Source organism: Pundamilia nyererei, unplaced genomic scaffold, assembly GCF_000239375.1.
Source record: "Pundamilia nyererei isolate P.nyererei 1_Seehausen unplaced genomic scaffold, PunNye1.0 scaffold00232, whole genome shotgun sequence".
Taxonomy (NCBI): Eukaryota; Metazoa; Chordata; class Actinopteri; order Cichliformes; family Cichlidae; genus Pundamilia; species Pundamilia nyererei.
Genome location: NW_005187633.1, coordinates 517,303 through 544,100, shown reverse-complemented (window position 1 = coordinate 544,100; position 26,798 = coordinate 517,303). Strand labels below are relative to the sequence as shown.

Here is a 26,798-nt window from a genome sequence, read left to right as displayed (position 1 = left end):
CACTAGAAGCAAAAGCCTTGTGAAAGCTGTGATAAGTGTCAAACCAAGTCTTTTGTACAAACCACAGTTACACTGATCACTAACCAAAACCCACATGTCACTGACTCTTAGTCTTAAAATGGTTAACAGATCATTTACAGTTGTATGAATCGTCCCTGTCAAGTTGTGATCAGACAGAATTCTGTCCAAGGTTTGAATATTCAGTCCTGCAAAAAATTCATTTAAAACTATTAAGAACGTAGTAGAAGCACCTGTGGTATAAATGTGAAACCCCTCAGTAAATTTCATTACTTGACATCAAAGTACCTGAGATGAACCTGGTAATAATTTCACATTTCTGCATTGTCTCGTTCTCAAATGTTCACATTCACCAGATTTTCAGAAAACTTGACCTCTGATCTTTACCTTGAGGCTGCGCTAACTGAGATTCAAACTCATCCAAGGCTTTAGTAGATCCGCCTGTGGTGTCGATTTCAAAATCCGATGTCGCCTTGTTCTCCAGTCATTACACTCACAACTTGGAGGGTTGCCCACCCTGCACGGTGAGGAGGATCCCCGCCAAAAGGAAAGCAGTGAGGAAAAACCCAAGATGTTATCTTTCTGGTAGACAGAGTAACTTTTGAAGTCACAAATTTATTACATCACAGTATATTGACATTCAAGTTCAGATGACCTAATTCTCTATGATACAGCCAGATTAACATCCTTCTTTTCATCAGTGGTTTACTTTAACAGTTTTCACTGTTGTTGCTGCAGTCTGTGAAAACAAGAGCACTGCTGTGGAAATCCAACCTTACTTAATGTTCTGCACACACGTGAAACAATGAATCGAGTAAATGATGGCTTATGTGAAACAAAGACACGATTAGAAAACAGTATTCAGGTTTCTGCATAAAGCATTTGTTACATACTTGTGTGAACATGCATAACTTGCATTCTGATGTAGCTATAGAAAGTGACGCAAAAATGACTAAAGTCCAATATGTGCTGTATTTAGGCCAGTGTTGCGTATATATGCAGTAGTAGTGTGTTAGCCCACCTCACACGAGTGCAGAATAAAGCCGGAGCAGCGTTTCCTGCCCTGTCGGCATGTACCAGGCGGGCCTACTGTACCAGCAGCCAACCGCCATCGAAAAAGAGCGAGGAGAAAAAAACTTGGAGTTTGTAATAAGGGCGAGGCTTATTTCGCGCAGTTCCTGCTCTGCTCTCTAATTCCCCACAGCGTTCAGTCGGAGAGCTGCAATTGTGTCGTCTGTAATGTGTCTGAGCTGCTTCTTTTCAGCGTTTGTTTTCGCTTCCACGTTGAAGTTTTCAGCGTCCAGAGCAAACACTGACACAGTCGCTCACACCGTTAGCGACCCTGCACTCAGTCCGCTCCGCGCGCATAGACCTCGCCTGATTTGCACTGGCGCGGGTCATTTCAGGTTAAACCCTGGCGCTGTGTCCCGTTCACTTTAACCGACGGAGATCAACGCTGGTTCCAGTTGAGGCGGAATGCACACCCACTGGGACTCCGAGTGATATTTGGACACGGGCTTCGTCTTGCATATGCGGTATGTTTGTTTTAGAGGGTGGGGTTGGGGGTATTTTTGACAGCAGTCTTGCTATTAACAGCAGCCTCTCCAGAAACTAGCTGTGCGCCACTGTGGTAGCTAAATCGCGGTGCGTCGCGCTTCCTAAGCTAATGTTCATATTAATTTTTAACATAGCCGCAAACGTGTTTATGTCCTATGAAGGGACGGCGTATAACGAACTTCATTCGCAATTCGTGCAATTCAAGTGCCGTGCTAATCGCGGGATTGTTGGTTCGTGGACAAACGTGATTTGGACCTCAGCAGAAGTGTCGGGTTCTGTGTAGCAGTTCGGTGCGCAGTTCTTTTTGAAACAGCAACGTTTCATAACACACATTTAAACATAACAGCGATCTGACCCTGCTCTCCGCGTCCACGGCGCTGTGTGTTGTCGGAGTGAGGCAGCAGGAATAAAAGAAGAATTTCGCTAAAAGTTAAAGTTTTATTCCGTTCCCGGCGTGTTTTACCGTCGCCGAATTGCACACTTGCTTGTAATAATGCAGAAACTTTCATCCGCGTTTTTCATTGTTGGCTAATGTCAACAGAAAGCGAGAGGCCGTGCAGTTGTCAGATATTCGGCTCGAGGTTCTGTCAGGAAAACAGAACAGCGCGTACCCCGGAATGGCTTTGATAAAGACTTGAGGGAGTTGCTTTCGGGCCCAAGTTATCGTTTCCCTCATAGCTCAGAGTTTCCCACGAGCAGTGAGCACGGCTCGGTTTACTTCTGTCACTTGACTTAAAGACATGTATGTCACCTACATTTCCGCCTTAACCTTTGCTTTCGGTTTAACAACAGGAACTTTCACTCAAGGGTCCAGCTAACATCTGGCGTGTAAAACAAGCAGACGCTTCCACAGTGCATTAGCGACTTTAGTGTTTGGGATTACATAGAGTCGGCGGCGCTGGATGATTGGCTCTAGTGGACAGAGTCGATCCCCAGTGTTAAGCTATTTACAAACAAGCGTCACCTGTCCTACGTGCCTCGCCGTAGTGCGATATTCGTTTAACAAGCTGTAGTGATACTTTCACGCACTGTTGGGGGGGCTAACGCGTGCGAGGCTGAGCGAGACAGCTGATTGTGGGAATTTGTGTTCCTTTGTTTTTGTTTCGTTTTTGCCTTGATGCTGTGATGAGAGGCTTTATGTGTTGCACAGCACTTACTATATGACTGCAGCTGCTGTTCCAAGTGAACAGTAACATCATTAATCCAAGTGAAAACGTTGCCCTCTGTGCCCAAAACATCGAAAGATCATTTCAATTATAGAATTCAGAATTAACAGACATTTTCAAGCACCGTGCGTTTTATTTCAAAAAGGGAGAAATTAAAGGAAGCAGTGGTTTTGAATGAATGGTATTTAAGGTCATTCTGTCTTTGCAACTTTTTGCAAGAGCGTGTGAGGACAGTATTCACTTGTGACATCAGTATATCTAATCTGCACTGTTTGCAGCAGAACCAGCTGCAGCAAATAGATGTAATGTGTTGGTTGGCTGTTGTTAAGCATTTGTGTGCGTTGAAACCTGTTTGAATGTATTTAAGGTGGAGCCTTGACACTCGTCAGTTTTGTCCCCTAATAAAGAAAAGCTGAGGCGCCGCAAAGTAGGTTTCTGACAAGTCCGTTAATAAAATTCTGAGAGATCAAAGGTATTGTGCAGATTTCATTTCTAAGAAGCTTCTATCAGCTGTTCCATTATTCACAAGGGGTCGTGGCAGCAAATAGCTCTGCATATTTGATTTGGCAGATCATTATACCCGCTGCCCTTCCTGATGCGATGCCAGGGACCTTTTGCATGTTAGACAACTGTGTAAACCATTACACTATTTTGCTGCTGTGCTCAGTGACTGTGTACATTCCTGTTTGTAGAGTCTACATGTTTCTGGGTCACACTCGTGTTTATCAACCAGGGTAAGAATCCAGATGAATTCAGAAGGTGCAATTTCAGAGTTCCTAGTCTGAATAGGGTTTCTCACTTGGAAAGTCAGAGCAACACTACCAACAATCCGAGATGGTGGCAGTGAACATAAACAGTAATAAAACGGAAACTTTGAAACTGTCCTGCCACTTTTTCTATTTGTGACTCACTAAATAAGCACTGACCAGGCTCTATCATGAATGTACTTCAGCAGTACGAGTCTTATGCTGTGATGCTTGACGGCTCTACCTTACTAAGAAGCTTTCTTTTGAGTGCACAAACTCGGGACTGAAAACACTTCCAAGTTCCGACATCCAATTTCCGAGGTACCTGACGCAGTCTCTTGTTTGTCCATTATTAACACTGAGCAATAACATTACAGACCAGCCAACGATGCCCCTGTGATGAGTTCACACAGCAAGACTGCGTGAACTCATCTGTGTATGCAGTTAATGGGCATGCTAATGCAAACAAGGCACATTTGAACCACAAATACTATTTGAATTTAATGGGAGCGATTTGACTTTTTTACTACCGAAGACCTCAAACTGCTCCCCGATGACTGCGCGTAGCTGTGGCAGACTGGCTAGCTTTACCTGACAGTTTGCCCTCGACCTCCTTTACTAATTATCACGTAAAGAAGTTCCACACAGGGCTTATTGAAGCTGTAGTCGCCTCTGGTTTTATCCTTTTACTCTTTTCATGTTTGCACAGTGCCAATAAATCGAATCAGTGTCACACTATCTCACAGTATATTTGCTTGAAGTTGGTAGTGCATTCTTTTATTTGTGTTGTTTGCAAACAGCTTTGCTAGGTGCCACTTTCCATTGCCACCAGATCATCGTATCTCACCAGGCACCGGTAAGAATGAGAGGGAAATGGACGTTTTAGAGCAGCGGTCCCCAACCCCCGGGCCACGGCCCGGTACCGGTCTGTGGGTCGTTTGGTCCCGGGCCGTGAGAGTTGAGGCTCGGGTGTGAAATTTATGGTTTTTCAGGGTTTTTATCGTTAACTCAGCTTCCCTGGGTCTTTCCCGTGTTGTAGTTGTGTCTTATTTTGAAAGAAATGTTTACACGTTACCATAGCGACCAGAGAGCATTAAGGAGCAGAGAGGAGGGCGTTACGCTCAATGTTGTTGGTGCACTTCAGGAGGACGCTGCTAACAAAGTTACACAATTACACACTGAATTCACGTTTATTGCTATATTTACTAAATACCAGTTTGTGTCGTATCATTTTATTTTGTTGTATTTATCCGCCACACCTTAAACGCCGGTCTGTGAAAATATTGTCTGACATGAAACCGTCTGTGGAGCAACGAAGGTTGGGGGCCGCTGCTGTAGACAAAAAAGGACTGTTTGGTTAATTGAAACCCATTCTCATCCTAGTGTGCAGCTAAAACGCACACTTCTCTTGTTTCCTCTGCTGTGGCTTATGTTAGATTTATTGAGTGTGGTGTGTGCGAAGTCTTTGGATACTTTCAGTATCTTAGCTAACTCTTTTATTTCTTTTGTCTGGAAGCCTTATTATAATTTGTGTGCACATTCTTTTAATAACCATGCTGTGGTAGTCGTAATCATCATTTTTGCTCGCAGAATGAGAAGTTTGGTTTGCCTGAACAAAGTCGTCTGGGTTGGAGTGAAATTCAGAGTCCATGGAAATGCACTAATTGTAAATTTGTTTGACTGATTTGAAGTGTATAAAGTGTATAAATTCCAGTTGTCTTTCTAAGAAATATACCTGACAGCATATACCAAGAAATTCTATTTTCTTTAATGCAAAATCTCATTTTCATTGTAAAATAAATTATTAAATGTATCCCAGATTGCTCTAATTGAAAGCATCTTCTCTCTTTGAAACAGCAGATAATAAAGTTCTGGCAGGAGGGTTACATTGGTAACTGAAAATGAGTCGCTGTCCAGGCAACTTCAGCATTTTACTTCACCAAACAAGTACTTTGGGTTATTTTGTGTCTTTGCTCACAATGAGGAAATCCCATGCTAAGGACATGTTAGCGTGTAGGCGTGTGTGTGTGTGTGGCTACTTGCTTGTGCCACTGTGCATGTGTTGTGCATGGATGAAACACACTGGCTTATAATTAGTCATATGGGAGGCTGAGCGCCGATCACCGGTCCAGGAACGGTGAAATCAGCTGATTCTGGTCTCTGGCCATCTGATTGGTGCATCTCCAGAGTCTCCAGTGTCCCTGCATTAAACACTTAGGATGACCTTCACCAGGTTGCCCTTAGTCAGATGATGTAATGGAGGCCTTCACTGTCTCATTCAAAGTTTCAGTTGGCCCTTCAAATGAGAAGCATGCAGACCTTATAACTACGCTGAGATACCCGCGCTGTGCACCTCTCCTGTTCTGAGTGCTCGTCTTTGCAAGTCAGAGTGTGTGTTTATATGCACGTGCATGCAGACTTGGTTGAAGCTGTGCAGTCCTCATTATGGTTCTTATGTGATAACCTTGTTTCATTCCAACGTAGGGCTGCTCAATTAATCGAATTTTAATCACGATTACGATCTGGGCTTTCAACGATCATTAAAAATGACTGAGCCGATTATTAGCCCCTCCCTCATTTATCCGCGACACCTTAAAGGCCGGTCCGTGAAAATATTGTCGGGCATAAACCGTCCGTGGCGCAAAAAAGGTTGGACACCCCTGATTAAGAGGACCCGAGGGAAGCTCGGAAAGCTAAGCAGAAGTTATTTGGAGAGTGACTGCTGTTGGTTGAAAAGAGGTTAAAAAAAAACAAACTTCAGTGGTGTTGCACACTATTTTATATTATTTTTTAAAGTCATTGTTAACCCTTTAAAGCCGGTCAGAGCAGCACGCTCCGTTTTGTGTAACCATTTTTAAATCCCTGTAGAACCTGAACCGTGTAAGCTAGCGCAATAATTTGTTTTGCATATGAAACCGGAGGAGTTGTACTTACATCTGATGCCATCAGCTTGTCCTCGGTCACGGTTTCGTTCCACATATAGCTTTGCAAAAATTGCATAAAAAGCGCTTGCAGGAACAAAAACATAATATTCCAGAAACACGCTTTGCCGATCCTATCAGCTGTTCGTAACACTTCCCACAGTGAAATGATGCACCTGCTGTTTTCTTTGCAAATTTGCATCATAGGATTGTTTTTTGTTTTTCCTGCAGTATATAAAATAAAACTATGAAGACACTCAAAATAAATTTCCTGTGGTGGGAAACTATTTTTTGCAACTTTATTGTATTTAAAGTTTTGAGGGATAAGCCTCTTAAATTTCTCCAAGTAGAAATATCTGTAAAAAAAACAAAAACGATTTTCAATTTTTTTGTAGTTTATTGTACTTTTTTGCAATTAATGTAGTTACTATGGACTTAATGGAGACATATTATTAAAATATGGGCTATAACAGTTGTATTGATGTATAGCAACTTGAAATGCTCCCACAAATGGCACTACAACATGTAAAAAATTTCAGTGAAAATAATCGTGATTATCATTTTTGCCATAATCGAGCAGCCCTATTCCAACGGATATGAATTGATCAGTTTTTTAAAGAGAAAATGTGATTCTGTGGTAGCAGAAACGTTTGGATCAGCCTGTATTTATTGACAGCTGAAAAGATATTAAGTGCAATTGTTGGCCTGATATCTTAAGCCAAGAGTTTAAGATATTAGTTTGTTTTTGTGGTGAGCTAGGTGTTGGAAGATGTAATGGCAGAGAGAGCCGGATGTCAGGGCTTCATCACTGCCTAAAATCAATACTCCAGTCCCTGAATTAGTCCAGGAATCAATCATAGAGTATTGTACTGAGAAGAACTGAACTGCACCTAGTCATGGCCTACTACAATAACTGACTTACAAGATCACTACAAAAGAGATCCTGTCAGAGCACAGTTACACTCACGTTTTAGATGAGTATGAACACAGTCTGGAAGCTCAAAGCTGACAGAAGGCAAAGTTAAAAACAATGATAGTGGATGGGGCTGAGTGATGTGGAAAATTATTCTCGAATCTTTTTTTCCCATATCAGTTGATATTGAGATAAAACAAATCACTGTTTCTGTTAAGTTTATCTTTCGATTTTCACTTGGGAGTAAAAACCTTTAATTGTTGTTAAGGGGACATTTTGACCTGTTGGCATTTTAAAAATGGTAAAACTGTTCAAATGAAACCCATCTTTTGCTAAAATGGGCTAAAGCTTTAAATTCATATTTTGTTAATTGAGTTTTTGGTGTGTGGGCTGAAAAAACAAACAAACCATTTGTACGTAGAACAGCTAACCAACGTCATTTTGATCCAATACAAATAAATGTCAACCTGCTGCTACCACTGCGTTACTTACCAACATGATTATTTGCACACATTTTGATTTTAAGCTAGCTAGATGTGATTGATAAATATACTGGACGTCTTCAGCTAGCTGACTGAAGGCTCACCACAGGGTTTAATTTCCTCTTCAGGAAGTCGTGATTTAAACTCTCATAGTACAATAAAATGAATGATTGTGTCATCATGAGGCCTAATGTGCCCTCTTCCGTCCTAAAATAATTTATTGCAGTTACCTTCATTTGTCTTGCATTTTTCAATATTCAGTAATGTGCACGAGTTCATCCTGTCCGTCCCGTCCAGCACTGGGACATGTAAGGAGAGATTGGCTGGTTATTCGATCTAATAGACAAAGCTTTGTCTGGCTGTAATCAACTTCTCATGCATTTTGCAGGTGTTAGATTGGTGACACATCAACTGGGAGCTCAGGGATCCAAATGTCCACACTGAGGCGGGTTTGATGGCACTTCCCTTGGTCAGTGAGGGAGGATTACAGCTGATGAAATCCTGAATTTGTGCAACATGTCAAATGATCGATGGCTCTAATCGCTGCATTATGGCTTTCATAGTTGCATAGCCACACTGTGTGCAGTGACAGGGAGAATCTGTCAGTCTCTGCTACATCAGTTTTCACTGTTGTTATTTGATCCTGTGATGTTTGGGTATCACAGGATTTTAGACAGGCTACTGGTAGCCACTTTTAAAATGAGCTAGCTGCCTGCTGTCTGTTTATTACTGAACACAGTGATGTTCACAGAGGCAGCTGTTGTTATGGAGCTTCCTGTTTGGCTCTGGTAAGAGCTCGACCGTAGTCCAACAGAACCTTGCTTAGGCCCAAGCAGCTGGGCCGTGGTATGCTGTGAGGGGAAACATAAAGTGTCCGTCCCGCCTATCAGGTCTTGCACTCGTGCTACAATCAGCTGATTTCAGTTGGCGTCAGAGGAGGGAAATTGCGATACAGGCTAAAGCATGGATTATTTTTATTGCACAAAAGGACGGTAAATGTCCTGCATCCAGGACAGAAACAACTGCACTGTGCTGCTAACACAACTTTGGTTCTCTGCAAGCATCTGCACAGACAGCATGCTAACGCTACGCTAGCCAAGGACCCAGAGTGAAACCTGAGTGAATGCTGAACACGAGCAGCAGAGCCTGAACGTCAACAGGTAACAAACAGCCTCCTCTTCTACCTGTTCAGGTTCCTAAAGCAGAAGCACTGTGTCGATCAGCTTTTTGTGCTGCTGTTCAGTTTCACGTTGTGCGATCAGCTTCATATTCACTAAGATCTTAGAGACGTGTGTGTCCTCATTCGGGATTTGTGTTGGTGTGTGAGGGTGTAGCCTCAGGTTTATATTGTTAAATTATGAGTGTGTTTCACAGAGTAACATGAAAGTAACGTTACAAGTAGTGTAATGAATTACTTTTCCCTGGGAGTGATTACTGCATTACTTTTAAGAAAAGTGTTGTGTGTAATATGTGTAATCGTGATAAATAGAAAGCAGCGTACCTTCACAAACACGCACAGCATCAGATTCATGTGCATGAGTGGAATTTCCTCGTTGCTGCTTAGTGATGAGGGAGACTCTCAAAACGGAGCCAATGAGAATCAATAATTCATATAAATCAAATGATTGGAAAGCTTGAAAGTTCATTTTCACTCCAAAGTGAAGGAATAACTCATTTGATTTAAATATGATTTCTTTTCTGTCAAAAGTGAAACAATGTACAGATAAATGTGCTGTGGAACATCACACCACAGAATTCTAAATATAAAAAATAGAAGTTGAATAAAATAAATAAATTCTGAGCAAAAACAAACAAAATGGAAAACTAAATTCTTTGGTCACTTCCAAATGAGTAATGTAGATATTAGCACATAATACTGTAGCATTTCTATATATTCAATGAACTTTGAGACGTAAACAAAGAGGAGCATAAAGAAAACTGACGACTGTGTCAGGCTAAATAAATAAATGATAATAAAACTTCGCTGTCTCAGTGCGGCGGCTGAGAGGCTTGCAGCTGTTGTCCACTCTGTGCTAAGGTACAAACTGTACCTGGATCTGTGAACTCTGTGCAGGTCACGTGTGCCTTTGTGAAAAAATGCTTTGAACATGCAGAGTACGCTATTCTGCTTCTTTGTCTGACTTTAAATAGAAAATAATCCTGATGTAAGTCAGTTCTTATCTCGATAATTACATATTTATCAATGCAGTGTATTTTCTGTAACTTCTTCTTTTTTTACATTTCAATTAAACCATCAAAAATGTCATAAATGCTCCTTATCTGGCGTTATGTCGCACATGCACAGGAGCTGAGCTCTCAGGGAGAGACGAGCTGTCATCACTGCCTCCGTGCGGTCGGCAGGAAACCAGCCCGTCTGTCTCTGGACACGCTGTTTGTCTGTGTGTTGTTGCTGTGTGTTGTTGCTGTGTACTGGGCCACGTTGTGGATTTCCTCCAATACTTTGGCCTGACACTTGTGATATACACTTGTGTGAAGTGTTTTCAGCTGAGCGTTGTGTGCCTGGAGTCGAATGCTTTGACCACACAGAACCCCATAGTTACCAAAATAAGTTGGCTCCCGTTATCTTCACAAGTCTTTATTTTATAGTGCGCTGCGTCTGTCACGATGTGGCTGGAATGAGTTCTGTCGACTTTATTTCGACAGTCTATTTCTATCTGGTCGTTAAGTCTGACGTCACTAGTCGTGTCTGGGTCTAAACTCCGCTGCAGGTCCATATATCCAACGATCACTGTGGCATTACTGAGAGTTAAAAACTGTCTAAAGTCTTTCATCTTTAATAAAATGATCAGCGTTCTGCTCTACCAGGTGTAACAATTGAGTTTAACATCCAGGCATCCATGGAAATGGAATTTATGACATTTAATGGAGTTAGAAGTTAGCAGGGAGTTAGCTCGCTAGCTTCTATCTAAATACAATATAGCATGTCCTGACTGCGGGGTTTTGGAAACAATTCAAATGTACAGCTCTGTTATCACTTCCAACATAAATGAAGACAGGAAACTAAACAGCAGTGACGTTTGTAGGGTTACTGAAGTTGGGCTAGCTGGTATATAATGATGTGCTACGTGACCGCTAGCGACACAGCTATGTTAGCATAATATAAACAAGCTAACTTTTTTTCCACTCGATAAAAGTTAACGTGAGTGTTCTCGGTGGTCAGGAACAAATGTAATCGCATGGCAGGATGCTGTAAAAGGACCAAACTTCAGCCAGGAGAACAACTGAGATAATTCATCCACAATACGAGGTTAGTCATTCATATACTGCTGCATGGGCTGGGCTGTAGTTACATCCTAAGGTTTTAAAAACTGAGCTTAAATAAATGATTAGCGGTAATAAAAGCCGAGGGAGGTCAACAGTGATCACTGACTGTTTTAGGAGCTTTTTGAGATTAAATAGAAGAAAATACAAAACATTAAACATGTTAACAACACAAAAGCCATATTAAACGCAGACTACTTTAGACCCGGAAGTAGGATTCGTCACGTCATCACTTAACGACCGGACAGAGGGAAAGTTATTTTGAGATGATTGCCATTTCATCGCCCTGTCCTACTAACTGGCCTTGAGGAGTCAGATGAGCTTGAGCATAGTAGAGATGATCCTGTGTGGTAAATCAGTCCTACCTAACCTCCCTGTGGTCCCACGTTGTTGCTGACACAGCCCTTAACCTGCTGTGTTGTGTTTTTTAAAAAAGGCTTTTGATCTCAGTTCCCATTCACATGAATGCAGCTTTCCTACACTTGTACTCGTCAGTGAGCTGATGCCTTAAATGTTCTTCAGGATAAACACGTTCACTAAGTTTTCGTGTGTCTGAGAGAAGCTGGTAAAATATGAATGCCTCAGTTCAGCAATGAACTTAGTGAGCAGCAGTAAGTGGCACAGTGACGTCTGAGCCCTTAGGTTTGTTGTCTCACTATTGGCTGCCCTTACTTATTGCCCTAAGTAGATGTGGGGTCTTGTTGAAGCTGAAGGCAAAACCTGCAACTGTACTCAAACATGCAGTGTTTTGTAGGTTGTAAACCCTTTAAACTAGTGGCAGCTCGTTAAAACACTTGAAAGTATGTGTCAGGATGCAAAGTGAAACAAACCTGATGAACTGTTTTATGTTTCTGTAGAGTTTCACACAGTTTCACTGGATGACTGAGTGAGTGCTTAATTGAGTGGCTGTACAAACCAGACAAAGCTCAGTAACAGCTTTTCTACAAGTTTGAACATTCTGCTCTTTTTATTGTACCTGATACTTCATATATCCCACAGACCACATCTGTCTGTGCTCTGATCAAAGCATTCATCCAGCTGATGGCTCAGATATGTTGTGTTTCATCACACTGGCTCTTTCTTTCAAATGCAACCTCTGCTGTTCTTGACCGAAGTTAAAGCTCAGCTTTACGCCTCAGGGACGTGCGATTGGGAAATCTTATCTTCAAAAGACAGCCGAAGTCTCGTCACTGTGAACCCAACACGGGGTTCTATGAACGTGTTGTGGATTTCATTATTTCATGGCAGAACTGTTGTATTTTGCATTTTGCTATGGTCGGGATTGTTGTTCCTAACGTTTCCTCCTGCTGCAACATCTTTGGCAGTTACTAAAAGTCTGACTAATACAACAGTTTGTGTCCAAAATGCTATGATTATGTGTTCTTTTATGGAATTCAAATAGTGGTGTTGCCACTCTGCTCAGGAATGCTTGGACACAGCTGGAGCGTGCTGCAGCAGCTGTTTAGAAGATCAAATCTGTCAGTGTTTGCAGAGATGTAGAATAGAATAGAATAGAATTCAACTTTATTGTCATTGCACATGTCACAGGTACAAGGCAACGAAATGCAGTTTGCATCCATCCAGAAAGTGCGTTAGCAATAATATAGATATGTGAGTATATTACAGAAATGGGTCTATTATGGTATGTTATAATGTACACGGTATGAAGTATGTTGTGAATATTCTATAACTATAAGTATGTACAGGCTGTAGTGAGTACAAGCTATGTACAGGATATAAATATGAAACTATACAGAAATATGAACTATGCAGGTTATAAACAGTTGTAGGATTAAAAATTATCGTATGTACAGAATGATTATTTACACAGAGCTATACAGTAGTGCAGTTAAGAGGTATATAAAGTGCTTGTGGTTGTGAGTGGTGGTTCAGTCCATGTTATTATTGTGTGTTTGAGGGTACAGTTGTCCATTGTGTGTGTGTGTAGGTGGTTGTGTGTGTGTGTGTGTATGTTCAGTCCTTGAGTTTAACGTGGGTCAGATGTCAGGAGGCAGAGTTCAGGAGTCTGACAGCTGTGGGGACGAAGCTGTTCCGGTACCTGGTGGTCTTAGTCCGGAGGCTCCTGTAGCGCCTCCCAGAGGGCAGGAGGGTGAAGAGTCCATGTGATGGGTGACTGGGGTCTTTGATGATTCTGCTTCCTGTAGATGTCCTTTATGGCAGGAACTCATCATAAACACAAACCTTTGTGTTGCATTGGTCATTATCAGGGCATCAAGTAAACAAAATGTTTACCTTTGGAAAATGGAATCTCACATAACATAGCAAAGGTTAAATGTAGTGTGTGAGTAGGCAGCGTGACTTCAGGCACAGCTAGTGTCTGTTTGGATGCACGACATCAGTCCAGCAAACCTATCAGAGTGTTGCCACATCTGTAACGAGCTCTTTGTGTCACCTGCAGGTTTTCCAACAGTTAACTAAAGCTAACTCTTATGCTAAGCAATATTTAGCTGCTTTTCTTTCAGTACTTACTGCAAACCATGCTCAGCTGGATCCAAGCCTGAACTCTGATTGCTAAGTTAAAATGCTCCAACTAAACTTCTTTTCATAATACGGATCACTGCAAAGGTCTGCTTGCTATAAAAATGTCGAGGGGTAGAAATCCTGCCTGTGCTTTTTTTGCCAATGGCGTGCAAAGCTGTCAGCTGATCAGCAAAGATCTCGTCTGTTCATTTGGGTGCTGCAGCTTCACTGGGACAAGTTCTGTTTTGTTTCTGTGATTTTCTTTTCTTGCTTGATAATTGCAAGAAACAGTACATTTAGTTTTTTTACACTCTTTTTATTACTACATAGGTCCATGTGTTATTTGAGCCTGACATATACTTCCCCTTCAGGGCTTCCCGTGGAAGCATTTCTACACTTTGGGGGGTAATTGGACAGTTTCTGTCTGCTGTGTTAACAAATAATGGGGGACTTCATTGAAATTAACCCAGAGGTTGTTGGTTTGAGTCCCTGTTCAGTTTAACATCAAAGGCTGAGTGATTTGATTAATGAACGGCTATTATTAGTAGTACTATAACACACACAAGGACTTTCTTATGTAAAATAATAATATGATTGTGCACAAAGTCAGATTGGTGTTGTTAAATTTTTTTAAACGAGTTTTCAATGAATTCCCCGACAGCCACATTAGCCGTCTGTCGTCATTAACATAGCAGACTGCAGTTATGTAAAAGATGACAGATAGCAGATGGAATATTGAGCTGTGCCATGCTGAGGCTGTGCAGAGCAGCGAGGGGACCACAGCTGGACTGAGGAGAGTCCAGAGTGTGGAGGACCAACCTGAGCTAATAGAAATACAGAGCAGCCCGGTCAGTGTGCTTCAGGCCTGAGGAGCAGAGGGGGCAGGTGGAGCAGCGTGAGGCTGCAGGCACGTAATAATCTTCACCCAGCAACTACTACGCTTGCACTGATTTGTTCAAATGTGCTTTTTATATTGTTGTAGCCAGCTTTAGGTCAGTTTTAGCACTCAGTCAGTTTAGTCGTTCACACACACACATTAGCGTTATGCTAATGCTGTCCTTCTGCAATAATAAAATAATGAGTTGATGGAGCCGTCCAACAGATGCACACGTCCGTGTGCCTTCCTGCAAAGGAAATCTGTGAATCCTACGAGGGACGGAGAGAAAGCATGAACATAATGAGACTGCTGTAATTTTGTGGGATTTTCCCACATTACAAGTGCTACATTTGCAGGATTTGATTACATAATATTGGCGATGTAAGTCTCGCCCTGTACACGGTCTCGTTGTCTATAGAAAGTATTTGGTTGGCACTACTATAATGTGTGAATCATTCATAGTGACGAGGAGGAATAAGTCTTGACAAACTGTGCTGGGTGGTGTGATCTGTGCCTGGCTGTACACACTGTACTCTGCAGCTGTCAGAAACAACTGCTCACATACAGACAACTGTCCAACCTGTGAAGTCATGAAAACATGCGCCCTCGTGTTGTCTCGGCTATCAAGTGTAGCAAGTTAGTTGAATTTTAATGGTGAAATGTGTCCTTTACACGTTATTTTTCAAGAAAGACAATCAGAAAATGAAATGTCGTAGTTGGACGTTACACTGCCACAGCTGGCCTGTGCAGTGATGCCACACGCTATCAAACGATCACTGCTGCGAGTGAGAAGAACGTCAGTATCATTTGTGCTCCGTGCTTAGAAATAATGTGCATTTGGCTGAGTATGCTCATTAAAAAAAACAATGTTTAGAGGTCTGGTACTCCGTGTACATGTGGGATTATGCTTAGAGCTCACAGCTTGGCATTGCAAATTATAAGCTGTGAAAAACGTGGTGTTAAAATTGGCTTTAAGTGGCCTTTGATGGGAAGTCACTATTAAAGGAGAAGCTATGGTTAACATTAGGGCAACAGCATTAACATTTGCTGCCTACTTTTCAGTATTATCAGTCGCACCTGTCAGTCATTGCTAGTTGATAAACCGTGTTAATGTAACCGGTAACTAGGTTGTTTGTTCTAGAGTATTCTGTTGCTTTGAAAGTCCCAGACTGAGGCTGAGAAGTCCACCAACAACTAGACTGAAGGCTGGCAGCACAGCACTGCCTGAGACAACCAGAAGTACTCCTTTGTTTGGGCACTAAGAGAATCTCAAAAAGTTACATTACTGTAGTTTTTGCACTACGTCAGACAGCTTGGATATCTGTGTAGAGAACATGCCTGATTAGTTTTGTCTTTTTGGTTCAACAAGCATTAAAGATGTACAGATTGTACTGTTGTCCTGATCCTATCCACTGCTCTATGTTTTACACAACCACAGCACTGTAGTGAGGCATAACAAAAGCAGTGCTGTCTGTGTGTCTCTGACTCCTCTTTGACACACAACGTCAGGTTTTGGCAACTCCCTGTAAACCTGCCTACAGGCTGCAATCACTTGTTCAGGGGTGTGTCTCAGAGGGGCCTCGTTCAAACTCATTGTGAGCTGTTGTAATAGAAGTGTTATTATTTCTTGGGCTGCAATGGTTCATGGAGTGACTTGATGCTTCATATGATGCATGAGTCTCACCATGTGAGTTGCATGCGTTTCACCCACATCTGCACCCAGACATGCTGGTGAAAAGTATCCAGGAGCAAAGCTTTGAATAAAGAGTGCGACGTTAAGCCCAAGCAGCTCCGCGTTTTCTCAACCGAATGTGTGATAGCACAGCAGCAGCTGTGAAGATGCTGTTGTAGTTTAACGTGGAGTCTTTTTAAAACCGCAAAAAGCAAAATGCCCAACCGTTACCAAGACGGTGAGCTCGAGTGGTGTGAAGGGAAACTTTTTTTGTTCTCTTTTGCAACTATAATCAGCATTGAGGTCTTTACTGAGAACAGCTGCCAGGAGTCCTTAATCAAAGCGCCTGGTTAACAAGCTCCAGCGTGAAGGAAAGCTGCTCCCGTCTGCTGCCATTTGTTTTCAAATCATCCTGGAGACACAAAAGATTGCTTCTTTTAAAATAGGAACAGATTCCAAGAAGACAGACTAAAGGCTGGATATTAGGTATACCTCACTGCGCTATTTTTCAAGTTCAGAAAATATTTTCTTCAGAATAAAAATGATGTTTTTGGCACATAAACAGTGAAAGGATTTAATTCTGTAACTTTTATAAAGCATGTTTGTCTGAAACAGGTCTGTCCTGTAAATGAGACATTGAGTCAGTATAAATAAAGGTTAAATGAAAAAACTGTAGATAAAATGTATGAAAACTATGAAACCCAATGAACAGTTTATTTCGCTTTTGAATGTTTAGTATTGCTCATTAATAAGACAAACGTATTATCAGATTAGTCGGTGTCATAATTGATATAATGCTCAGTTACTACAGTTATTAATAGCTACGGGCCTATTTTGAACTAAAAGAACAGCAGTAAGTATTGATGAGCAGTGTCAGTGTGAGTAATACTGTATCAGTCCCTGTCTGTGAGTTTAACATTAGCCTCATCAGGACAGAATAACAGGCAGAAACCACCAAGCCTTTGGCAGCGTCCTATTTTTTATAGACACGCAGCTCGAACTTCAGGGCGTGACTGCTACTTCACCCTAGTTTGGATCATATTTGCTTTTTTGTGCATTTATATTACTCCTGGTAAACTGATGCTCAGTAATATACAAGATTGAGCATCCAGAGGAGTCCTTCCATCATTAGTGTCCAAACTTTGCAGGTCACAGGCTGACTGAGTTCTTGACCCAGTTAAGTTGCATTAAATACACAAAAGTAGAAACGTGGTTATTGCATTTAAAGATGTGCAGAACAAGTCAGATAGATCTGAGACGTTGGTGCCGTTGGTAGTCAGTCAGCAGGAACATCTGTAATCGCATTTTGAATCTGTAGAACTACATTGGTTTGTATTTTTAGCAGATATTTCAGTAATACTATACGTTTTAATACTTTAATCCTTAACACATCAGCTTATCCAAAGGCATTATATAAAGGGTTAAACTATTCATTTACCAACCTGGAAACGTGGAGTGATAATCAGCTGGACGATGATGGAGACTGTTCAACAAAATTAAAGGAGCTCTTTGAATAAGAACACATCACATGTCAGTGGTAATGCTGGATATTGGTACTGATGCAGCCGGGATCATTTTCTGTCGTGTGATGGAGTTATAAATTACTAACAAACAGGGCGAAATTCAAAGACGCGCTTTGTGTGGCCCCCACGTGCTTGCGTGTTGTGGGGTTGGGGCATGCTCCTGATGAGATGACAGACGTGTCCTGGGGGACGGCCTCCCACCTGTGCTTGGGGTGAACCTGCTCTCGTCTGTGGAAAGCAGCGGGAGCCAGTGGAGGACCTGCACATTCACAGGGCCAATGAGGAGGAAGTCGGGCCCTCGGGACACCCTCAAGAAGTTTGACTATTTGGCCATATTCACGCTGCCGTGCTGGTGGTCGTTTTGTAGGGGTCTGGTTTCTGGAGCAAATACTGACCCCACTGGTGGGTTAAACAGCTTGTATGGCCCTGTGCAGCTCTCCTTGACTAACTGCCTGTCCCGTGGAAGCTCTTCCATGCTCTTGAGACTGTGCTGGGAGACGCAGCAAACCTTCTGACAATGGCACGGTCCTCAGCAGGACCAGGCCTCATGCTACCAGCAGTGACCCTAAAACTGAGCCGTCCAATCGTCAGTGTTCACAGCACAGACCGATAATTGGTCAGTCAGTGACACATGTCGGATTATAAGCTGGTCTCTTCCTTTCATACACAACACCCTCACAGCTACATGCTAACATGTCGTTCCTGTTGGAGCTCCTCACTGTAAGCGTGGACACAAACTTCGCCATAGTAAAGTGTAGGTGGACCAGCACACCAGTGTTCATAACAACAAACCTAACTGGGCACTAACCCTCGCCCAGCTGGAAAGACATTTCAAAAGTTAATAAGGGAAAATCGCTGAAACAAGAGAGACGGCCACAAGCTGCAGCCTCAGTGAAAGCAATGTTATGAGCAAAGGATCAAAGCAGTAAAAATGAAAAAAGACCAAAGGGTTGAACTTATGCAAGTATCTGAACTTTGTTTTGTTAGATATCTGCATGTAAATCTCCCCTGCAGACATGATATAGTTCAGTTGTTTGACTGCAGTTTAGGGGAAACTGGAAGAATCTTGTTTTTTGGATATATGCTATTGGTTATACAAAAGAATGGTATCTGTGATTTTAGCATTGTTTTGTTGTATTTAATAGTGTATGGTGTTTGGGTTGGATAAACAAGGTAATCAAAGTGTATGAAAGCTTTAAAATAATGGGTTTAATGTCTGTTTCACATCAGAAATGTTGATTTCAGTTACAGGAACTTGAAATGTTGTCATAGACAAGAGTTAACGAATGAAGAAACTTTACAGAGAACACGCTTTCAAAGAAACTACTGAAAAAGAAATCTGCTGAAGAGATATGAAAACTGTCTTTTTCTACTTCTTTTGTTGTTCAGTCTTTTTAGTGTGGAACTGGAAACTAACAATATTTCACGACTCTGGGCTCGTTGTTATTGGCTGTTATTTTATCCATTAAAAGAGATGACGTCATGTGTTTGGGCCTATATAAGCTGGGTTTCTTCCAGGATGGCAGTCCTCCTCCCAGCAGGCTAAGCTCTTTCAGGCACCCAACAGCGGTTGTCCTTATTCTTTGGATTTGGTTGTGTTGTAGACCTTTGTAATTTCAGTCACTTGTTGGTTAAAGATTTGCACCTAGTTTTCTTTCACTCTCTTCTCCCCCTCAAGTTAGGGTTAGTAATAGTGCTAATAATGCTAAAGTTGTTGCTGTCTGGATCTTTATGTCCTAAACAACACGAGCATAACACGAGTAACTGCTGTGGCTAATGTTAGCACCGGTCATATGTTGGTTTTGTTTCAGAAATAGTGATGTTTTAATAGTGTTTATAAAATGTCAAAACCTAGGTACGCCTGCTGTTAGTGTCTGTGTGCAGTGGTGCTGTGCAAAGTTGTGTGTCGGCTGGACGAGGCCAACACGACACTGTTGGTGTTGATACCGTTGCAAACAAGTATCTTGTATCTAGTTTTTGTACCAATTAGTATCCAAGTATGTTTTCTTTTTTCTGACGAGCGCTCTCTTGATCTGAGCCCTCAGAAACTCTTTCTAATGATATGAAAACAAATACATCGCTTCATTTACGAGCAGTGACTCCATGAACATCGGGTCAGCTGATGTTCCCATTTATCAAAAGAAAAGCGTATGTATATTTTATTATAAGACATGACAGGATGAAAGTGTTTTTTAAATATCCTGCAAAATCCAAATTAAAACGACAGCCTGTGCTAACATCATCAACCAGTCTGTTAAGTGTTTAGTAGTAGAAGATTTAGTTTCTTCCAACATTGCACAGCCCAAATATTTGGGACATAATGTTATAAAATGTGAGTTGAAGCCCAGAAACATTAAGGAGTCTTCTTTTACAAAGAGCTGACGAGGCTGTGGCCCGGCAGCAGACAGGACAGCCTGCTGCTGTGTTGTTGGGTCAGTTACTAAATGCCAAACATGACTGAGCTTCCTGTAGGTGTTTTGTAACATTTCTACTTTCCACTAGTTTAGAGGAGTTTTATTAGAGAAGCGCTTTGCCATTAATGTGTAATAGTAGGAAATCATAGTAATCGTGGGTAACAGTGGAAAGTTGAGGCTTGTTGAGTTTGCCTCTGCATGACTCTCATTTTTGCCCAGAAGAGGTTTTTTCCACAGTTGAAACGAATTTTTGAGTCTCGGTACATTTAGCCGAGTCCAAACTCCGGCTGGGTCATGTAAGGACACTCGGACTTAAAGCTCGTCCAGCTTTGTTTTGGCTCACTGCCTCAGCCACTCGTGCTCTGCCTTTCTGCTGTTGGCTGTTTGCGCTCAGCAGCAGGTTACTTCTAATATCTGTATGTTTGGCTGCATGTACAGTAGTGCCCTCAGTTCTGACCAGACTTCCTGCCAGTGTCATTCATAATAGAATAGTACAAAGTCAGAGTAAGTAAGTGTGTATATATAGTTCAATTCCACCATCAGGCCGGGTCTTTCTGCGTGGGTTCTCCCACCCTGAAAAAAGAAATAAATATATTTCTACATTGGTAGAGTCCCGTTATAAAGCCATGACAGGTCGCTAGGAAGCTAAACTTCCTAGCGACCTGTATTGTTTACACACATTGTGATCTGAAGGCTGCGATTATCTGAGCCAGAGCTAGCTGGCTATGACAGATCGATGTATATGGGGGCCTGTCTGTAGGTAGAAGATAAATACATACTTCTGGGGTGAACGATTGGCAGATGGAAACTTGACAAAGCAGGCCAGAACGGGGGAATGTGTGACAGAACCCATGAAGGTCCGGGCAGGTTGTTGGCTGCAGAGCAGCAGGGGAAACAGCTGCACTGAACAGTGAGTCTAGAATGGGGCTAATTCTGGCCAAGAATAAAATATGGAGCAGTGCGTCTGAAATGGACCGGTGTGACGTGGAACACTGTGGACAGAGGATGAGAGAGAGGGACGCTGCAGGTCCCGTGACGAGGCGCATGTGAACGTCGTGGTGAACAGTGCTCTAGATAAACAATCATGACTTTATTCAAATGTTTTTATTGAATTGTAACCAAATATGAAGGCAATTTTAAAATGAAAGCAATGACTGGATAATAATAATAAATAAATAAATAAATAAAGGCGATACATAGCAATACAAGTTAAAAACAGTAAAAATGTAAAAACTAAAAGCCACAGAATTAAGACCTGTAAGAACAAATGTGTCTTCAGCTTAGTTTTAAAAACCTCCACAGAGCAGCCTGCCTAACATCTTGAGGGAGGTTGTTCCACAGAAACGGGGCACGAAAAGAAAAGCATGTTCTCCAACAGTCTTTTTTCTGGCTTTAGGAACCTTTGGAAAGCCAGAGTCCTGAGATCGGAGAGCAGGGGACGGAAACTAAAGGTGTAAAAGGTTGGAGACGTATGAAGGTGCCGATCCGTTTAAAGCCTTGTAGGTGAGCAGCAGGACCTTAAAATCTGCTCGAACCTGACAGGGTAGCCAATGCAGAGATCTCAGAACAGGGTAATGTGCTCAAATTTCCCGGTTCTTGTTAAAATGCGAGCAGCTGCATTTTGCACCATCTGTAGACCTCTGAAACTTTTCTTTGGTAGGCCAGAAAGAAGAGCATTACAATAATCAATACGTGAGGACACAAATGCATGGACAAGAACCTTCTGAACCTCAGTGTGGCCTATCCCAGCTATCACAGGGCGAGAGGCGGGGTCCACCCTGGACAGCTCGTCAGTCTGCCGCAGGGCCAACACATAGAGACAGTCATTCACACCTACGGGCAATTTAGAGTGACCAGTTAACCTAACCCCACTAACTGCATGTTGTGGAGTCAGATAGAAAACAGTAGGTGATGTGTAATAGCAACAGTATAGCTTCCTTCAACAGAAAAAGACCAGAGAAATTAAAAACACCTTGAACAAACTATTTTTTCTGCCTTTTATTGGGTAGTTTTTCAGAAAAGAAAGGCGGGACATGTGGGAAAGAGAGCATTAGAATACCATGCAGCACCGGTCCAGCCCACTGGGCGTGGGACCTCTGCTGTTTGGGACACTTTCACCCATGTAGAATGCGCCCGAACCACTCACTCACACTGGCTTTTTATTCAGTGTGGACTGTGCAGCCCTTTACTATCAGGCTGTGCCAGCAGCTGGCTGATTCCTTTGATATTTGACTGCAGATCACGAGACGCTGATCGGTCTGTCAGTCTGTCAGTCGGGCTGCAGACTGGATCTGTTTTACCTCAGAGTACTGAGGCAAAAGTCAGGCGTCACATTGGGAGCTAGTTTACCTTGTATTATAAAACAAATGATGCATTTTAAGTAAATCACACCTGATCGCTCTGTGATCGTGTCACAGCCTTAACAGGAAACAGGAAGTAAAGTCCACAGGTTTAAAGGGGTGAGAAAAGTCATAATTGCCCCCAAAACGCCAAGTTTCCTGAGAAGTTAAGTGTAAAGTAAGCCGACTAAATAGTTTAAAAGGATTTCATTTAATTATGATCTTCAGAGAAGTTTTATTGTTTGTATTGCATTTCCTCACCCCCTCCTCAGCTTATCACTGAGCCAGCCAAACAGAAGGAAGTACACATGACAGCGAGGCACAGAGGAAGTGTGTGGGCGTCTTTTCATTATAAAACTGGCTGAACAGGAAATAAAATGTGAAGTTATGGCAAAATGTATTTTTGTAATTGATCAAAAAATGTATGAAAATTCCAAAGGACTAAGAGCCTGATGGTTTGATCAGCACTGCAAAGAAAGAGTACGTTTAGCATTTCACTTTCAGCATTTAGAAAATAAAGATGACACATTTGTTGACCAAACTGGTGCTGCTGACGATACTGGGAGAGAAAATTCTCAGTGTCAGTGTTCAGTAACTGGGGCTTTGAGAGACATAAGGCTAATTAGATTTACAGGCATCCAAGTAATCAGATGACTCAGCCAGATTTGGAGGAAATGGCTGAGAAGTAAACAAAAGGCTTTGGTGCTTCTGTCGCGGCTCTCCAACTGCTCTTAATGTTGGATTGAGAGCAAATCAGATTTGGCCTCACACCTTAACCTTTTTACTGCGATTAGTTCCAAGTGGTTTTATTTGAGCTAAACCTGCTTTGGTATTTCCTTTGATACAGGAAATGAATATGGAAGTTGAACATCTCAATAAAGAGTATAATCATTTGGAAAATAATAATAAAAATAACAGAAACATTTAGAACTTTATCAAAGATTTGGTTTTCCTGGGAATGTGCTAGGAAAGGTTGTAACCTATGCAAGGCGTCTAAATATCCAGGTACAAGCCTGTGTGTGTGTGTGTGTGTGTGTGTGTGTGTGTGTGTGTGTGTGTGTGTACTGTAGATGCCTTGATAAAACTGGAAGTAAATGGGATAAATAGATGTCATGTTCAGTTGCAAACCATGTAAATTAGACAACAGTGCACCGGTTTGCTACGAAAGCACAGCCTGACTTTCCTTCTGAAACCACAAAGCTTTAAATATTCTATTATAACTGATCATTTTGAGTCACTCAACAGTTTGGATCATTTGCTTGACTAAATGTTGCTGCCCTTGCTAATCAGCCAGTCACTGGTGAACATGTCAGTCCGATGGTGGTTACCTGTGAGTTTGAAGATGTTGCAGTGCAGCAGTCACTACCTAGGCCTACCTGCCTGCAGACATGTGGCCTCTCTCTCTGTGGCAGTAGGATGAAAACAAGCAGGGAAAGTAAACAGAACAGTAGTTGGAGTGGTTGTAGGCCAGCTGTGTTAGAGTAAAGTGACACACTGACCAAAGGACAAACTTGTACCTAGTGCTTCTTGTTTAAGCTCCTTAAAGATGACTCTGTGCAATCATTCAGCCTAATCATTTAAATTAAGCAAATTAGCAGGCAAGTAGTGCCTGTCTATCTAGTGTCTCTGCAGACGTATGATACATATATATTTACTGAGGATGTCATATGAGGCTATGTCTTTTGTCCTTTTCTAACAGTTGAGTAGTGCATTCTCAGCTTACTTAGCCTCCAGGGTGGTTTTTAATTAGCATTTCAGCAAAATGGCTCAGAACTAATGTGTCCTTTATTCTGTTGGAAAGAAAAAGTTCTTTGACATTTCTTTAAGTGTAACCCCTGTAGATTTTCAAAACACTGATGTTGAGCACAGAGGTTACTGTGCAGCATACAAATGTAAGGTTTATTAAACTGCAACCGCTTCCAGAAAGCGCACACACACACACACACACACACACACACTGTCAAAGAAAACACTGAAGTGCTATTGGATACATTAAGTAAAAGATGTAGCCGTTGTAGGTTTCCTGCGAATGGAGCCTTAGCTTGACGCTCCACTTAGTCCCTCTTTCCATATCCAAAAAAACCAACAGTCCTTGATAGTTTCTCAATATTTACTTCAAAGGTCCAAACAGGTGCACAGCAACAGAATTCCAAATTATGAAAACTTATGAAGCTCAATTCAAAAGAGAGATTGCGAGGACAAAAAACCAAGTGGCTCCACTCTCCTCTCACCTAACTTCCTGTTTTTGCTGCACTATCAAAATAAAAACATACATTTCAAATTAAACTGCATGTAGGCTCCTACAGCCATGTTTTAGAATTGTTGATGTTTGTGGTTTCAGTCTGTATGCACCCGGTTGCTTTTGTTGTCGTCAGCTTTCTGTAATTTGTTGTTCTTCCTAAAACATTGTCATGGACTGGCCTCCCCAGAGCTCAACGGTACTGAAGAGTTTGGGATAATGTTGACAGAATGGAATAAAAGGCAGCAAACTTCGAAAGAAGAGCTTTCTAATGTTCCTAAAAAGCCTGGAGAACATAAATAAATTACAATAAAGCTCGCCTCAGGTAGAAAGACGTCTATTACCTCCACCAGAGAGGCGTTTGGTAGCGTCTGTTTGTGCTTGCATGTTAGAATTCTGTCAGTAAACATGACGGCTCAAATTTTAAAATCAGTTCTCAGTAGGGACGTAGAGTGGGGTCATGTTAACTGTCCATTCAAACCTGGCTTACATCCACCACGGCCCTCAAGGTCAGCTTCATTATTTATTGGGCGAATACTGACAAAACGCCTTATAACTTAAAAACAAGTTTGGCATGTATGAGCTATGTATAGAAAGTAAAGCGTGAAGTAATCATTCTTGGCTCTGTGGCTCTTTCTTTGTAGTCGACCTTATCCACTGTGTTACGGGATTTAATGCAAACTAAAATGGACATAAAGGAAAACAGCAAATGAGATGTTGATTTGTGTATCAGGACCATGTAGCCTGTGGGACAGCTTCCTGTCCTTTATGAAGAACCCCAGTTTATGATATGAGAAAGGGAGTGAGCAGATATTTTACGCTAGTTAGAGGAAAATTGCAGGAATACTTATTAACATTGATGATGGCTCTTTTCCACTTGTATCCCTTAAGTTCTTCCAGTTAGCTAGTTTATTTACTGGTCTTCAGTAAATAAACTGAAATGACTGCCACTGAAACTTAATCAGTGCTGTTAAGCTTGAGACATCCTCAGTGAGTAGTATGCTGATAAAGCATGTGTCGTTAAGCTTCTGCTAAAGCCTGTTAAACGGTAATAAATACTCCAGGAGATTTCTGTGGTGGTATCTATTCTGAAGAAACGGGTTACCACGAAAATGTAACAGACAACTTTCACTTTCAACTGGGGACAGCTCTCTTAACCAAAGTGTGTGGGAAGGTACTGTCGCAGGAATTTAGCACTTTCAAATTATAGACTTCATTTACAAAAGACAAAGATGGCCAGAGGGACGCTGAATTTAGATTCTTTTCTAACAGCACGTCAGTATCCTGAGGAGTTTGATAATCGAGCCTGTTCAAGGTGAAACATTTAAGAAAGGGAAATTGTTTTTGGAAATGTGCTTACTTCAGCAGATTAAAACAAATAGTTATTTTTGTGGAGTGAGTGGAGGCAGGAGCAGCGCTGTGCTTTACCATCATATGGAGGAGACATGCATGTTGGACGTACAGTGGTGCAGTCTTCATGTTCATTTCAATTCACTCTTTCCTTCCAGTCAGGATCCATTTATTGTGATACACGAGTTCATCTAAACGTTTATATAATGTTAACTAAGCGACCACAACGATAACTGTGTTAACGAGACAGACAGGCTGTGTCGCAGCTTCCTTTATGAAGAACTGTGTTGTGCAACAAATGGAGGCTTTATTACATCATCAGTTTTTGCAGAGATAAGTAATAAATGAGTACCCACCCGACTGTGATTGGAAAATGTTATATCTGTCATTTACTACAAAGAGGCGTGTTTGCTTCGTCCACGGCAGCGAACCCTGTGTGGTGGGGTTCAAACACACACTTCCTTCACTGTTGTTGCCGGCAGCATTTCATCATAGATGTGGTGTCCGTTCACCGCGTGCAGAGCAGCTGCACAAAGGGTCGCCTTTACCAGACAGCCAACGCCAGTACTGATATTTCAGAAGTTTGATTTCTGAAGATATTTGTCTCTTGTAACCCAAAATTATGTTTTTGGTAATAATATTCTTCACGTGAAAATTTTCATGTCTCACTGCTTATGAAATGTTTCAGTTTTTGGCGCCTGTCAGTTTGGTTGGGCTTTGAAGAAGATCTTGGTCCAAAGTCGGTCCAAAGATATCTTCATGTATACATAAATGTATTTAATAAGGGTGCCACGATACACAAAATTCACGGTTCGGTT

The 26,798-nt window shown here is 41.8% G+C and overlaps 1 protein-coding gene across 3 annotated transcripts in view; it reads left to right on the top strand.

The window, feature by feature from the left end:
* Positions 1–1,192: 1,192 nt before the first annotated feature.
* thrb (thyroid hormone receptor beta) overlaps positions 1,193–26,798 on the top strand; it is a 106,840-nt gene continuing 81,234 nt past the window's right edge. For all 3 annotated transcript variants that reach the window (XM_005748874.2, XM_005748876.2, XM_005748871.2), the window contains exon 1: positions 1,193–1,553. The gene's annotated coding sequence lies outside the window, so the exon portion shown is untranslated. The remainder of the gene's footprint in view (positions 1,554–26,798) is intronic.